This window comes from Dipodomys ordii, unplaced genomic scaffold (assembly GCF_000151885.1).
Source record: "Dipodomys ordii isolate 6190 unplaced genomic scaffold, Dord_2.0 Scaffold56, whole genome shotgun sequence".
In the NCBI taxonomy this organism is placed as follows: domain Eukaryota; kingdom Metazoa; phylum Chordata; class Mammalia; order Rodentia; family Heteromyidae; genus Dipodomys; species Dipodomys ordii.
Window position 1 is genome coordinate 3,469,191 of NW_012267272.1, and position 17,658 is coordinate 3,486,848.

Consider the following 17,658-nt stretch of genomic DNA (forward strand, 5'->3'; position numbering starts at 1 on the left):
AATTATTTACTTTGATTTTAATGCTTGGAGCTTAATAAAGCTGCCTCTAGTGAGTTATAATGCTTGATTTATGAACGCATGGTTTAAATAATTTCCATTCTTATGCTTAATGGAATCTCAGTTTATGCAATAAGCATTGGCTCACTTTGACTAATCTACCAAATGTGGCCCATTGGGGTTTTTTTGTAAATAAAGTTTTATTGGAGCATGGCCATATCCAAGTTTGTTTACACCTTAGCCATGGCTGCCTTTAGGCTACAACAGCAGAGCTGAACAATTATGACAGGCTCACAGAGACCTAAAAATTTACTATATGGACCATATTTATTCACCTTTGTTCTAGAACATTAGTCCAAAAACTCATGTTCATTTTAATAGGCTTCTTTTTCTAGAGAAGTTTAGTCTTACAACAGAATACACCAGTTAATGTTAGTTGTGCCAATATTTCCAAAAAGAAAAAAATTCAAATTTAAGCTCAATATAAAAGCTTTCAGCATATTTTTTCTCTTTGCTTATTATTAAGTAATATATAATGAAGGCATGATTTAAATAGGTACAATTAGTATAACCAAGTGAGGAGAATGTGTGTGTATGTGTGTTGTTTAATTGTTTTAGGATTTTATTTTGTGTGTGCCAGTACTGGAGCTTGAACTCAGGGCCTCGCTCAAGGCTGGTGCTCTACCGCTTGAGCCATATTTCACTCTGGCTTTTTTGCTAGTTAATTGAAGATGAGAATCTCACAGACTTTCCTTCCCAAGCTGGCTTTGAATTGCAATCTTCAGATCTCAGCCTCCTGAGTAGCTAGGATTACAAGTGTGAGCCACTGGCACTTGGATTGGTTTGGAATGTGTGTTTGTACGCACACACGTATGTGCACACATGTGCCTGTCCAAGGACTTGAGCTCAGGATGTGGGTGCTGTCCCTGAGCTTTTTCGCTACCACTTGAGCCACAGCTGTACTTCTAGCTTTTTGGTGTTAATTAGAGATAAGAGCCTCACAGACTTTCCTGCCCAGGCTGGCTTCTAACCATAATCCTCAGATCTCAGCCACCTGAATAGCTAGGATTACAGGCGTGAGCCGCCAGTGCCTGGCTTTGGTTTAGGATTTTTGAGACAGGGTCTTGTTATGTAGCTCAGGCTGGCGTTAAACTATCAGTTCTCCTGTTGAACCTCCCAAGTGCTGGAATTACAGGTGTGTACCACCATGCCAAATGCTATATTAAAGAGCTATTTTTTTTCTCCCCTTCAACTGCCATTGCCTTTGTTTCAATTTCTGGAACTGTACACACCACAAGTTTTTCTTTGAGTTCAGTCTTGCTGAACAGACATTAGTCTAGAGCCGCTTGAGAGGAAGAACAGTCATAATAGACCATCTGCCCACACAGTCTTTTATCTCTGCTCTTGTGTAGCTAACTAGTTCTGCTAACGCTTCAGCTTGCCTGTCTCCACAGTCCGAGGGAAGTAGAAATCTTGACTGGGAAACTTGGAAGAAACTATAGAAGAAGGAAGTAGCCCAGAAAAAGAGTCCTGTCATCTCAGTGAATGACATGAACCCTTGCTGAATGACCCCCAAGTCAAAGCCTTGTTCCATATGGAACTTTCCCAAGTTCTGGCAAATTCACCTGCCAATAGTTCTCACACATGTCTAATTCTCTCCAACTGTAGTATCTCTAGTAACCCCAGCTAAGCCACCTTCTTTCTTCTTCTTTCAATTCTAACCAGCTTCCTTACAGGTCACAGTCACAGCTGTTTTCTTCCTCTAATTGGGTTTCAGCACTGTGGTCTAGGTAAGTTCTTAAGATGAAATCTGATCACAACCTTCCCTTTTAAAAGCTTTTCCTGACTCCTCTGAGCCCAGAGGATAAAATGAAACTAATCCTTCACCTAGCCTAGGTCTTTTATGACTTGTTACCTCCAACTTCCATGCTCACCATTCGACCTGCCACACCTGTGTCTGGCACACACAACAGAGACTTGAACAAAAGCAAATTCAAATGAAATTATTCAAGGTGATTTGGTCCACTGTTTGTGTCTCTGATCCCTTTAGCCAGGTCTTTGTCCAGAAAAAAAAGTGGGCCACAAAACCCTCTTTCCACTGCCCACAGTTCTCTCTATAAGACAAAGGGGGTCGCTGAAGGCATAAGCCAGGCTGAGGACTGATTGTAAAGCTTCTGCCAAGTTGGTCAGACCCCTGAGCAAGGAGTTCTGCTTTTGCTATAAAGGCTTCTAACAGTGATATAGCTCCCCGGAGAGGTGCATGGAGTAGCCAACGTCTTAGCTTCTTAAAAAAAAACCAAAAAACAAACAAAAAAACCCTCTAACTGGGATGCTACCTTTGTTTGTTTGTGCCAGTACTAGGACTTTAACTCAGGGGCTCCAAATCTTGCTTAGCTTTTTCACTCAAGGCTGACGCTCTAAGACTTGAGCCATGCCTCCACTTCCAGCTTTGAGCTGGGTAGTTGGAGATAAGAGTCTCTTGGATTTGTCTGCCCAAGCTGGCTTTGAACCTTGATCCTCAAAACTCAGCCTCCTCAATAGCTAGGATTACAGATGAGAGCCAACAGCACCCAGCAGTGATTGCTATTTTTATTCTAGTATGATGAGGCCTGCAGATTTAGATACTGCTGCTGGTTTTTACAGTTCCTAGGAAGAGGGGCACACCATACTATGTAGAGCTTTTAACTTATGTATTTGATACAGACTGGTAAGAATATTACTTTTGCCAGGCACTGGTGGCTCACTTCTGCAATCCTAGCTACTCAGGAGACTGAGATCTGAGGATCGAGGTTCAAAGGCAGCCCAGGCAGAAAAGTCCAAGAGACTCTTATCTCCGGTTAACCACCAGAAAACAGAAGTGGAACTGCAGCTTAAAGTGGTTAGAGCACTAGCCTTGAGCAAAAAATCTCAGAGAGAGTGTCCAAACCCTACGAACAGCAACAAAAAGGAGTTTTTACTTTTCTGATATTGGAGTACTTAATAAAAACTTGTCTCTGCTACTTTGAAGAAAATGAGTAACTTCACTGGCAAGGACCCCCTCATTAGCCAAAGAGTGTTGGTTGGGGTGTTTTGTACCTTAGAAGAAGAAGAGGTGGAAAAGCAACACTGAGTCTGGAATGGTGGGGCAGGCCAGGCAGGAATCAAAGTCCATCATTAGATTGAGCTCAGCTGTAGGCACACAGAGGTCATGTGAAGCTTAAGGCACACACTGGCCAAGGTTTAAGGCCTTGGGAATTAGACGTGAATGTCTTGGGCATCAAGTCAAAAGCAGAAGCATGTGAACAAGCCAGGAGCCAGGCAATGGCAGCCCTCTCTAATCCAAGCTTCCTGGTTTAGCTGAAGCTCAGGCCAGCAGGGGGTGAGTGGGATGCCAGCCACCAGGCAGCATGGTACTGACCGATCTTCGGGCACACAGTGATCACCCAGGCCAACACGCCGTCAGGTGGCTCCAGGCAGGGAAGCAATGACAAAGACCTTGCCTGCCATCTTTTCCATAGTGGTGGTCCTGCTAACTCCTGAACGGCCCCTCCAATGCTGGCCTCCACAGGAGGGCAAGGAGTGCCCCTGGCCCAGCTCCTTTGGAGGGAAGGTGCAGATGTTAGGTCAGCAGCACCCCAGGCTACCACGCTAGGCTCCCTGAGGATGTGCAGTGAGTCGTGACCCTTTGGGGGGGGGGGTCAGGGAGGGCAGGGGTTTCAAGCTCAGGCTACTCCTTCTCTGGAGGGCTCACGTTCATCTCTCAGCTCAGATATCTGCCCATGAGGATGGGGTAGGGCTGGAGGCTGTAGGAGACTGCTACAAGCCCAGTCCTCAGTGAGCTTCCCATCCACTGAATTCACAGTGGGGTTAGTGGCATCCAGAGACTACAACCTGTGACTAGGGCCCCCAGCCAGGGTTCTCTAGATGGATGCTGTAATTCTTCCCTGTTCCCTAGGTGGAATGGAAGATGAACATCCTTGCAGCCTGCCAGGAATCTGGGGTGACAGAGCCAGGGCAGCAGTGACACCTGGTGGTAAAACATAAACCAGGCCCCACCCATCGGGGTGGGAATAGCAATAGGCCCGCCCCTATGCTTTCCCATAATGCTTACCTACCTGCCAGGACTGTGTTGGGTGTTGTCCATGGTGCTGATTGTTTGGCTGAGAAGAAAGGCCTGAACTGAACTGGTAATACAAGGTTCCAACCTGAGATATCTACTGCTTCATAGGCATTAAGTTCACCACCAGCACAGCTGTCAACCATATGTGATTTCCCCAGCCTTGGTGCTATGTCCCTGAGTCAAGGCCCAAATGCTGGCCTCTATCAAAGAACTGATTCCTCTTCTACATTCCAAGAGGACGACAAAAGAAAAGATATAGTTCTCAATCTATAATGCCATTATCAACTTACAACAGAAGCCTAAGAGAACATTAGCATTGGGCTTTACTCAAGCATGTCTATTTGAGGAATATCTCGTCCTCCTTTTTTCTTCTCCTGGCCAGATATCCATCTACCCATGAAACACACTCTATAGCATTTTCTATCACTTGGTGTGTCTTGAGGCACAGGCCAGGTAATGAGGATACCCCATAAACAAAAGCACACACATAGGTCCCTACCCTTATAGAAGTCATTACCAAGTTGAAAAGACAGATATTAATCAATTATACAGATCAGTATATAATTCTAATTGTGATAAGTACTATAGAGAAAATGCAAATATTGCTGTCAGACTTCATCACAGTAAGATTTTGCCTACTCAAGGAAGTCAGAAAAAGTTTTCACTCACAGGGAAGAACAGAGAAGAGAATACCACTATTCCCCCCCACCCCCGCAACCAGCCTTCCATCTCCACTCCACTTGGTTTCCTCCCTTCTTTCCTTTGTCTATTTAGCTCAGGCTTGTCTCACATTTGTGAACTTCCTAGCTTGCTTTACAAGCATGCATCATAATACCTAGCTCCCTTTATTTCTTTCTTCTCTCTGTCTCTGTCTCTGTGTCTATGTCTCTGTGTCTCTGTCTGTCTGTCTGTCTCTGTTAGTACTGGGGTTTAAACTCTGAGACTCATTTTTCACTCAAGGCTAGCACTTTACCACTTGAACAATGCCTTCTGGCTTTTTGTGAGTGAATTGGCAATAAGAATCTTGTGGATTTGTCCACTTCCCTGGCTCTGAACAAAGTGGCTATATAGACATGAGCCACCAGCACCTGGATGTCCTATTTCATTTTTCTTCCTATGTTTTCCTTTCCTGCCCACTTGCTCAGTTCCCCACAGTCAACACACTCTGTCTTCCTTCTACCACGAGTTTCCCCCTGAGGAGGACTGCACTTTCCTTAAGTTATGTGAAACCTAATGTTAGGCAGTGTCCAGGGACCAGATTCAAAACTAAACATCATGAAACATAAAAGGACTAAATTAAAAGGCACAATGGGGATTGGCTGTGATACTGGATACATAAATGGAAAACCTACACAGTTTTCATTGAAATGTCATCTGATCCGAGAGCATATGTTTTGGCGAGGAGTGGATTTTTTCTGGATCTCTGACACAAAGAAGCCTACTCCAAGGAGCTGTTCTCTCAGTCTGTGACTTAGCTCAGCCCCTCAGCAAACACCCGCTCAGCTCATCCTGAGCAGTGTTGATCTGAGTGGGAAATGAGCCAACTTCCTCGTCGTTCCTGGCAGATTTCTTAATTAACTTGCTGATACTGTCACTGTTTTGGAGCGGAGCCCTGCTTCTGCTATTTTTAGGGGCTTGTACTAGGAACCCACCTGTCAGTCAGCTAGCCTGTCACACGCATAGCACATATGTGGGTGCCATCGATCACACAGGGAAGAAGCTCTGCCTGAGTGAGATGCCACGAGGCTCACCTCCCTGGTACAATATCTCCCTCCTACTAAACCCTAGTCCAGAGTTTCTAGATTAGTCCCTGGCCTTGCCAAGACCATGGTCCTAAGAAGCCAGCCTAAGAAGACGGAGAAGATCAGGGCAAGCCATGAGGACTTGGGGCTCCACAGAGAAGAGCAGCAAGTAGTATCTCATGCCAGTGAGTTGTAGATCAGGCACCAGTATGGGTTGGCTGGCTCTGCCACATTTCCAGCCCAACACAGAAGTTACGCAGTACCAACTTTACTAGTAAACAGGTAACCACCATCACAAGGTACTGACGTGGGAACCTATTACAACAGGAAAAAATTTTCATGAATCTCTGGCTCCAGATTCCTCTGATTATAGATTCAGAAACTGAGGCCCAGAAGAGCAAGATGACTTTGAACCAACGGAGTAGTCACCACCCAGAGAATGAGAGGCAAGAAGCTTACTATAAGCAGGATCCAGATCTTGCCAACACCCAATCACACATGTTAACAATGGGTATCATGGCCATTGGATAGAGTTCTCACCTATAAAGTGAAAGGCATCATTGGCATCTCTTTTGGCCACTTTCATTGTTGCCAGTGTAGAAAACTTCCCAAGAAAACAATGTAAGACAGGATGGATTTATTTTGGCTCATGATTTTAGAGTTTTCCATCTATGGTTCCTTGGCTCCATTGCTTCTGATCCTGTCCATGGTGAAGCAGATCATCATGATTAGGAGCCTGTGGTGGAGCAAAGCAGCTCATCTTGCAGCAGGCAGGAGGCAAAGAGAGCAAAGAGCAAGCCTATGATGGCCAGCTTCCACTTTCTTCTTGTTTCTTGTTCCACTGGTGCCTCAAGCCTATTGGGTACCACTCACATGCAGAAAAGATCCTACCTTCTCAGTTGCTGTTTCACCTGCCAGCCATCTTTAGAAACGCCCCCCACAGATACTCCCAAAAGTATGCTTTACTAATCTGGGCTGCTTTCAATTCCATCAAGTTGACTAGCAGCATTACCCATCAGAGCATCTCTAGAGGGATTCTCTAAAGACACAAGAGGTGGCTCTCAGTGTAACATGAGATATCTATATTCTATCTTGTATTGTTATAAAAGAAGATTTCACTTAGCAGTTTCTAGCTGCTATTTCACTTAGTGGAGAGACCAGGATACAACTGACCCATTTGAAGGTAGTAAGGACAAATCGTTGGACAAGTAAGAGTGTGTGTGCTTTGATTAAATTATAGAAATGAACATAGAAAAAGATTAAGGACAGAAGCAAAGTGCCAATGGCTCATGCCTGCAATCCTAGCTACTCAGGAGGCTGAGATCCTAGGATCTCAAAGCCAGCCCAGATAGGAAAGTCCATGAGATTCTTATCTCCAATAACCACCATAAAGCTGTAAGTGGAGTTTGGTTCAAGTAGTAGGGCAATAGCCATAAGCACAAAGGCATAAGAACAATGCCCAGGCCCTGAGTTTAAGTCCCAAAACTGGCACAACAAAAGAAAAGAAAAAGGAATACAGACAGAAGCTGAACTCTGGGGACTCATCTCTATAATCCCATCTATTCAGGAGACTGAGATCTAAGGATCACAATTCAAAGTCAGCCTAGTCAGGAGAGTTTGTCAAACTTTTATCTCCAGTTATATCAAAAAGCCAGAAGTGCAGCCATACCTGTGGATCAAGTGGTTGAGCATCAGCCTTGAGTAAAACACCTAAGGGATGACACCCAGGCCCTAAGTTCAAGCCCCAGCACTGGTACAAAAAATAATAATGATGATGAAGACAAATAAAAATGCTCATTGTTATTTGCAAAGAAGATGGAGAATCCCATGTTTGTTAAAAAATAGTCTTTACTGACTACCTTATTTCTTCAATTCCCATCAGTTTTTTTAAGTATACAAAGGAAGTTTATTGCAGTATTATTCATAGTGACATAAACAATAGGAAAAACACAACACTGAAGCCAAGTGATTGCTTTTCAACAATAATTGTCTGAGTAAATCTGACTTACTGACACTGTGGAATCCAAGGCAAATTAAAGAATTATCACAATGAAATAAATAAAGAAGGGGTAGGAGGAGCTATTCTCCAAGGAGGGGAGGGAAGAACAGGACTATATTGTTAAAAAGCGAGAATGTGGGCTGGGAATGGCTTAGTGGTAGAGTGCTTGCCTAGCATGCACGAAACCCTGGGTTCCATTCCTCACTACCACATAAAGGGAAAAAGCCCAAAGTGGCGCTGTGACCTATTGACTTGTAATTTATAGTGTTTAAATTACCAATGACTTGTGTGTGAACAAATCTGATATATGCATCTTTATGCGTATTAGGATTCACCAAAAAATACTAATCAAAACGGCACTTGGTCCTGCTTTAATAGAATGACAAGATTACCTTGGACCCGGTCTTCCAGAAAAGGAAGAAAATCTTCCTTTTAGTCAGTTCCTGTTAGTGAGGAAGGAAAGCTTGGTAACTTGATCCAGAATCACTATTATTAGTACCCTTTCCTGGCCAGAAAACAAAACAAAACAAAACAAAACACATTTGTTTAGTATCGGAACTGTTCAGGACAATGGACAGAGAAAAAAGGACCTGCAATGTTCCCACTGAAGACTGTTTGAATGTGACACACACGGGTTTAACTCTTTATGCTCAACTAGTTTGAATGTTTAAAGAGTTTCAAAAATACTACAGAAAATTCCCTTATACCCTTCATCCAACCCCGCCTAATGTTAACAAGTAAGAGAACTCAAGACCTCATGTTTGCTAGGCTGGTATGTTCTGCTGAGCCATGCCTCCTGCCTGTTTTTCCACTGGTTATTTTTGGGATAGGGACTCACTCTTCTCAGGTCAAATGGGGTGCACTGGAGCCAGGATCCTTCTTCTTTAGGCTTCACATTGTTTCTGGGATGAAAGATGTAGACCACATTGTCCATCTTTCCCTGTGAATTTTTCAGCTTGATCCTCCCATTTCCAGCCTCCCAAGTAGCTAAGGTGCCTTATTTATTTTTCTTTAAATGTCATGACATGTGGTTTTCCTTTACCTGTTTTAGGAATAAATATTTGTAGATATGAAAACAGACTATGTATTCTTTTGTTACCTTGTGGTTTTTTTTTCAAGGTTGTGTTTTTAAGACTGGTCCATACTATTGTATAGCTACAGTTCACATCTCCTTCCTTCCTTCCTTGCTTCCTTCCTTCCTTGCTTCCTTGCTTCCTTCCTTCTTTGCTTCCTTCCTTCCTTCTTTCCTTCCTTCCTTCCTTGCTTGCTTCCTTCCCTCCTTCTTGCTGGGGACAGAACCCAGGGCCTTGTGTATGATGGAAAATCAATCTACCACTGGATTACATCTTCACCCTAGTTCATTTCTTCTTATTGCATCATTTCATTCTCTTATTTTAAATTTCTATTTTATCTTCTTCTTAATCAACAATTGATAATTGCAAATATGGAGTGCAATATGATTTTATAATATATGCATACATTGTAGAATGGCAAAAATCAAGCTAATTAATGCATCTGGCACATCATTTATTTGTGGTGAGAATGTTTAAAATCTAATCTTTCAACAATTTTGAAATACAATACATAAATACAGGTGGCTCATAGCTGTAATCTCAGCTATTCAGGGGGCAGAGATCAGAAAGATGAGTCAGGAGCTGGCCCTGTACAAACACACACACACACACACACACACACACACACACACACACACATTGTGTTACCTGAAAAATAACAAAAGCAGAAAGAACTGAGGGTGTACTCCAAGTGGTAGAGCAATTGCCTAGCAAGCACAAGGTTCTGAATTCAAACCCCAGTGCCACCAAAAAGCAAAAGTACACATTATTATTAACAAGTCACCAGCTGCATGATAAATTACTAGAACTTAAAATCTCCTGTTTGACTGAACTGTTGTCCCTTTTGATAGACATCTCTGTCCTCATTCCCCTCCCCCCCCCCGCCAGCCTCTGGTCAACTACCATTCTACTCTCCACTGCCCAAGCCTCACTTTTGTGTGTGTATGCCAGTCCTGAGACTTGAACTCAAGGCCTGGGTACTGTCCCTGAGCTTTTTTGTTCAAGACTAGTACTCTATCACTGGAGCTACAGCTCCACTTCTGGCTTTTTGGTGATTAACTGGAGGCAAGAATCTCACAGACTTTCTCACTTACGTTGGCTTTGAATGGAATTCCCCAGATCTCAGCCTCCTGAGTAGTGAGGATTACAGGTGTGAGCCAACAGCTCCTGGCTTCCTCTAAAAAAAAATGTTTAAGCCAGGTGCCAGTGGTTCACACCTGTAATCTACTCAGGAGGCTGAGATCTGAGGATAGCAGTTCAAAGCCAGCCCAGGCAGGAAAGTTCATGAGAGTCTGATCTCCAATTAACCACCAGAAAACTGGATATGGCTCTGTGGCTAAAGTGGTAGAATGCTAGCCTTGAGCTGAAAAACTGAGGGACAGCGCCCAGGTCCAGAATTCAGGCCCCAAGACTGACAAAAAAAAAAAGTTTAATTCAGAGCCTCCCAGATGCAGCCTGCACCCTACCACTGAGCCTCACTGGACCACCCATCACGATTTTACATCAGACATATTAAGTGAGATCCCTTCCTCACCTCTTACCCAGTGGTGTCACGCTGCCTTTGCACTGCCAAGTACCCAACTTGGAACGCTCTATGCTCTCCATGCTCTCTGCCTTCTGAATCTTCGGCCTTCACTGAGCAAGCTCTGCTCGTCCTGACTCACCTGGCTGGCAGGTGATGTTGACTCACTCTTCACGGCTGAAGGCCTCCCCTCCCTGCACTGTCTTCTGGCAGCACTCTGCCCTTTGTGGCTTCATACGTGCTCCATCATGTCTTTCCTTAGAAAGCTGAAGAAATGCTTATAGCAGCCTCCACTCTTGAGCCTGTGACATCCTCAGTAGTCAGAAACACGCCTCCTCCTCTTGGTGGGGCTGGAGCCAACGTACAGCCAACAAACACATAGACACAGTCTCATTTATCTTACCCTGGATTAAAACGTAGACTTCTCTGGATATACAAGGCCCCACTTTAGGTGGCCCCCAAAGGGTTCTTGGGCACAGGTTTCCAGCACACTGGGTATTCGGTCACACAGTGGTATGTGTGTGTGTGTGTGTGTGTGTGTGTGTGTGTGTGTGTGTGCTACCTCGACATCTGGTAAAGATTAGTTAACTCCTCAGTGTCAAATATAATCAGGGCAATTATTCAAAGCTTTCAAGTTGATCATCTCAGGCAATCAAACCTAGGCCTCCCCCAGGAGGGCTGTTGTGAAGAGTTCAAACTTGGGAGCCATTGGAACTCAAGGTTTTCTTTAGGAAAAGATGACTGAAGTCTGGGGTCCAGAGTGCAGTGTGGCCTGCCTTGGGATGCCTTGGTGTGTCTCTCCTCTCTCTCCCCTCTCTCTCCCTCCTTCCCTCCCTTCCTCTCTTTCTCTCTCCCTCCCTCCCTGTCTGTCTCTCTCTTTCTCTCACCTCTCTCTCCCTCTCTCTTTCGCTATCTCTCTCTGTCTTTCTCCTGAGGTTTGAACTCAGGGCCTCATACTTGCTAGGCTAGAGTCTCTACCACTTGAGCCACACCCTCAGCCCTTTTTTTGCTTTAGTTATATTTTAGATAGAGTCTCAAGGTTTTGCCCAAGGTCAACCTCAGATCAAAATTCTCCTACCTTTGTCTCCTGTGTGGCTGGATATAAGATGTTAGCCATAATCCTCCCAATCTCACCTCCCAAGTAGCTGGGATTAAAGGCATGACTGTGCCAGCCCGGCACTCACCTATTAACACAAGAAATCCATGCAATCAGTAGCCACCAGTACAAAGTGCAGTAGCAGCAGTAGTATTTCACAGGGCAGCACGGAATCATTACCATACTTATTCTTTACACTTTGATTGTGCTCTAGGTTTTGGAGCATTTTCATTCACAATACTCCATGAAAGCCTTGTGGCCGCATGGGTGTAGTGATCTTGGTGTGTAGTTGAAGGAGCAGAGAGGCAAGGCATGATCTTGTGTCTTCCCATGGTTACTGGCCAGCAGGGACACTTTCTGCCACTTTGTTCAGAGGCCTCTCAGCCAAAGCTGGGGAACAGGAGGATATTCAGAGATTTTTTTTTAAATTGGTCATGGGGCTTGACCTCAGGCCTGGGCATTGTCTCTGAGCTTTTACGTTCAAGACTAGTGCTTAACCACTTGAGCCACAGTGCCACTTCGACTTTTCTGGTGGTTAACTGGAGATAAGAGTCTCACAGAGGGCTGGGAAGGTGGCTCAGTGGTAGAGCGCTTGCCTCACATGCATGAGGCCCTGGGTTCCATTCCTCAGCACCACATAAGCAGAAAAAGCCAGAAGTGGCACTGTGGCTCCAGTGGTAGAGCACTAGCCTTGAGCTGAAGAGCTGAGGGACAGCGCCCAGGCGGAGTTCAGGCAAAACAACAACAAAAAAAGAGTCTCACAGACTTTCCTACCCCAGCTGGCTTCAAAACTATGATCCTAAAATCTCAGCCTCCTGAGTAGTTAGGATTATAGGTGTGAGCCACCAGTACTGCCTGGCTTCGAGATCTTCATTGCATGTCCCACGTCCCATGTGGTAGAAAACGGCATTACCCTATAATCACATTCCAGATTCTTTGGTGTGATACGCGAATTCTAGACGAGGAAGGAACCGTGGAGGTTACTTAGTCCAGTCTTGAAATGGATGCAAAGAATCCCCTTTACCAGTTACTGTGGGTTGAATGACCTTCAAAGGTCCATGTGTTAAGGATTTGGGCCCTAGTGCTATTAGGGAATGATAGAACCTTTAGGAGGTGGAGCCTGTGTGGGGTCTTTAGGCCACTGGTCTTTCTGTCTTTTGATTCCTGGCTTATGATGGTTTGTTCCATCACATACTACCACCATGATGTGTTAGCTTCACCAGGGACCTTAAGAGTGTGACAGCCTGATCTTGAACTGGAACTCTAGAAAGATAGGTCAAAAGAAATATTTTCTATTTGTATCTTAGTAGTCTGTGGTGTTTTGTCGTAATAATATGAAGCTGAATTATATACCAACCCTTGACTATGTTTAGTGTTTCTTACATTAGCTCTCCCTTTAGCCTTTGCCCATAAATCTGAATTGCCATCAGTGGGATTATAGAAAATGTTGAATTCCTCTTCAAATACTTGTGGAGGATATCCTTTCTTGTTTAGTCTAAATACTCTAGCTGTGTCAAGTAATGATCTCTTCCACCAACATACTATGAGCAGGTAAAATGCTAAGTGCTTTATGTTATTTGAGCCTTCACAACTCTATGGTAATAGCCCATACTCTATTATCTTGATCTGACATGTGGAGAAACTGAGGTTAGAGATTTAGCTGCTTTGCCTAAGGCTACCCAGCTGACAAATAGTGAAACTGAGGATTCCATCTGGCAGTCTGAGTTTGCAACTCTGTCTAAACACTTCTACTATCGCCTTCACTGCTTCTAATCTATCCTTTCCTTTTGTCTCCAGTTCAACAACAGTCTTTGCATGTTAGCTGAACAAACTGTGGGTTGGTGATTCTGAGAACCAAGTCTTTACCCTCATTACCCACTCACTGTGCCCAGGAGCAAGTCAAATCACACACATCCCTCAAAGATATCATAATCATTATCACCACACAGCTATCAGCCTTGGGACCAAGTAGCATTGCTTGGAGCTTGTTATTAAGACCATGAGCTCACAGGCCTCTGCTCAACCCACAAAATTCCTGTCACATCACTCCCCTCCTCAGTCATGGGCCGCTCTCACAGGCCCAGGCCCACCTGCTCACAAATGTATGCCCTCTACTGGTGGAGTTGGCATGGCTGGTTTCTCATTTTTCAGATTATCAGTTTGCAGATCCCTTTCTCAGTTTAGCTTTCTCTTCCTTCCTTCCTTCCTTCCTTCCTTCCTTCCTTCCTTCCTTCCTTCCTTCCTTCCTTCCTTGTTTCCTTCCATCCATCCTCCATCCAATGTCTTGAGTAACTAAAAGTAATAAAACAATGGCTCATGCCTGTACTCCTAGCTACTTAGGAGATCTAAGGGTTGCAGTGTGAAGTCAGCCTGGATAGAAAAGTCCATGAGATTCTTATTTTCAATTAACCAGCAAAGATCAGGAAGTGGAGCTGTGGCTGAAGTGGTAGAACATTAGCCTTGAGCAAAAATGCTTAGGGTCAGTGCCAGCCCCTGAGTTCAATTCCCAGGATCAGCACATGCACATATGCACTTCCCCATTCAGATGCTTGAGGAAAAGCAGCTTCCCCAGCATACACTTATAGAACATGACACTTTCCTTTCAAAGCATGGTCAGAAACTTTACTTATTCAAATATTTTCATTTTGTAAGACTTAAATGCATTCTCATGGTTTGAAAAATGCAAGCAATGCAGGTAATGTAAGAAATGCCCCATCTCTTGCACATGTTGTATGTTCCTAAGTCCCTGACTCCACCTGTGGCCTCTGCATTGCACTGAGCTGACAGATGCTTCACATTGCCTGTTTCTAACTCAAAACCCTTTCTCAGTTCTCTTGCTGAAGCTTGGAGAGGGAAGCTATGAGAAGTTATTGGCTCAAATAACTTCCTAAGACAAAGCCTCCAACACTCCTGACTCTCTTCAGCTTTGCTTTCTTGTTCAGGTTCACTTATCCACATAACTGTCTATGACTTCTAACAGGCTTGTAATTTCCTTTAGAGCAAAGAAAGCCTCCTTTCATTTGAAGCTGTGTAGTCATGACCCTTCACTAAATGTTTTCAGAATACAGCATTTCCAATTCCCAAGTGCTGAGAATTCCTTACTCTTCAGTTCATCTTCTAGAATCTCCAATGGATTCACCATTACAGATCGTAACAATTACTAGCTCACTACCACCTAAAGCTTCCTTTGTTCCCTCAGTCATTCAAACTGAAAGCTAGACACTATGTGAAGCCCTGGGTACATCCAGCTGTTCCTTGGTACTTGTGGGCAACTGGTTCCAGGACCCCCTGTGAATGTCAGAATAGGGGATGCTCAAGTCTTTCAGGTAAGATGGCACAGTATTTGCACATTTCATATGCATCCACCCATGTATTTTAAATCATCTCTTGATTACGTATAGCATCTAATGCAATAGGAATGTGGAATAAGTAGCTGTTATAGTGTATTGTTTAGGAAACAAGGGAAAATGTCCACATGTTCAGTACAGATGAAAAACATTATTTTCCTGAATACTTGTGACCTGAATATGTGTGAAGATTTTCCTAAAGATCGGGCTCAACCTTTGATGCAGAGCTTGTGAATATAGAGAGCCAACTGTATAGATCAAGCCATACATACAGCCCTTCTGCAAGGTTGGAGTACAAGTATAAGGCTCAAGGGAGGTAGGACCACCTATATCTGCTTAGGGGTGAGAGGGAAAGTTCAAGGAACAGACTGTCAGAGTAAGGAAAAGTCTGTATGCATTCCAGGCTGAGAGAACAGATCTTCATAGAACAGAGGCTTAGTCACATAGAGAACAGGACAACACAGTGACACGGAGAACACTATTCCAATGCCATGTCCTACACCAGTGGCTTCTTGCATCATCAGATTCAAACCTTCATTGTGAAGAGGACATCCTTGGAGAGTTTTGACAGGGAAGTGACACGACCCATTTCACACCTGTGTACCGCACACAGGGGCTGGCTTGTCTGTGCATGGTCATCCACCCAAGCCCCTGCCACCCTCTCTTCTGCATCATAGTTCTCAGATTCTCCTTCCACAGAATCCCAGGATAGATCCTGCTAGGAGGAAGCACACAGGTAAAGGTGAAAGGTGGGGAAAAAAAAGGCATCTTGGTTCTCCAGCACCCTCCGGCCATTGACAAATGTGGGATTTTGAGTCCTGGGAATCACTAGCTGCAGGCAGCTTAAGGTACTTTGGCAGAGGTTTGCTAGGTCTTCACATTTCCAGATCTGAAAGCCAGCAGAGGTTTTCCTGGCTTTGACACCATGTACTCAGATCTTCATTTTACAGAGCTCCTATTTTTCCCAAGGTTATCTTACCTCTGTTCTTATAAAGATGACTACAAAATATATGTCTACCTCTGACCTGCTGGAGTCTCAAATCAACAATTTGAAAAACAAGAATTTAACTACAGTTGTTCTTTTCATTTGCCTACCTGCCTCTTTCCTTTCTTCCTTCCTTTTCTTTGCAGTTTATTACTTTCTCTTTTATATATTTTAATTAGCATCAGTTGGTTGTTGGTTGTATAAGAAGACTCAATGTTGGGCTGGGATGGTGGCTCAGTGGTAGAGCACTTGCCTTGCATGCATGAAGCCCTGGGTTCAATTCCCCAGCATCACATAAGCAAAAAGAAAAAAAGGCGAAAGTGGCGCTGTGGTTCAAGTGGTAGAGCGCTCGCCTTGAGCTGAAGAGCCGAGGGACAGCGTGCAGGCCCAGAGTTCAAGCCCCACGACCGGACACACACAAAAAAAAAACAAAGAAGACTCAATGTCTAGCATAAAATGTGTTGTTCCCTCATTTCTTTTAAATACATTGCCACTAACTGTTCTCATTACTGGGTTTGAAACCCCAGCCATAATGTATTTCCCGTTGTGATCAGGTAAAATAGTAGATTGCCTGCAATATGCCCACTAGGTTCTGGGAGCATAGTGTTTGAACTCAATCTGTTCTCTGCCTTCAGGAGCTTATAGTCTAGTGGAAGATCTGAAATCTAGGATGGTTGTGAAATACTTTACCTTTTATCCTTGAACTCTGGCCAGTAACTTGCAAAAAATTCTTTAGTACTTTTGAACTCTACATTGCTAACCCACTTATGGACAAAAAGCCTTGACCTGACTGACCCTCTAGCTTACTGGACCTTTTATTATATCATAGATAATTAAATTTTTTTTTCATTTGCCTGCCTGCCTCTTTCCTTCCTTTCTTCTTTAAAATGTACATATGCATATGCCATGTTTTACATGTTTGGGTGGTCACTGATAGTTCTTTTGCAGCCAAACTATAGGTCCCTTGGGATGCTTTTATTGACCCAAGGAACCCTACCCTACGTCAGAATTTTCCCCTCATTTTCCACCTCTCAACCCTGTATATTCATAGAACACAATTCTATCATGTCTCCTCCTGCTTAGACATTGTTGGTGGTTCATTTTTAACAAAAGCAGAACCTCGTGGATTCTCCATTCTGGTCTCTTTCTCCCAAATCCCTTACACAGACCTCAAGTTCTCTCCTATCTAAGATCAGAGGCCTAAACATGCCTGAACAGTCTCCTTTTGATGTTCTTGAGTTTCTCTCTAACCCTAGCAAGCCAAGTCCCATTTATCTCTAGCTCTCATTTGTATGAATTACCCTGACATCCTGCCCTTCTAAAACTCCCATGTTCAACTTTGTTTGCATAGCTGAACAGCCAAAACCTCCCAGTTTGAGAGTAAATGAAATCTTATTTTTGTACTTTCTGAAGCACCTGGCATAATGCCCAGTCCAAAGTTGATCTTTTTTGAAATTCTTAAATTAAGCCCATCTGAAGCCAATACTGTTAGTCTCAATTATGTTCTTATCTAATTCCTCTTCTATAGACCTGCACTTCAAATATCCAAAGACAATTATTCTTGCCCTCATTCCTTAGCTGTGTAAAATCCAGAAGATACTGGATAAGGTGGTTGTCCAAGAGAATGTTAAAACATCTGGATATAAACACATGATCAAGAAGTTCCTACTGGGGCTGGGAAGGTGGCTCAGTGGTAGAGTGCTTGCCTTGCATGCTCGAGGCCCTGGGTTCAATTCCTCAGCACCACATAAGCAAAAAGAAAAAAGCCGGAAGTGGCGCTGTGGCTCAAGTGGTAGAG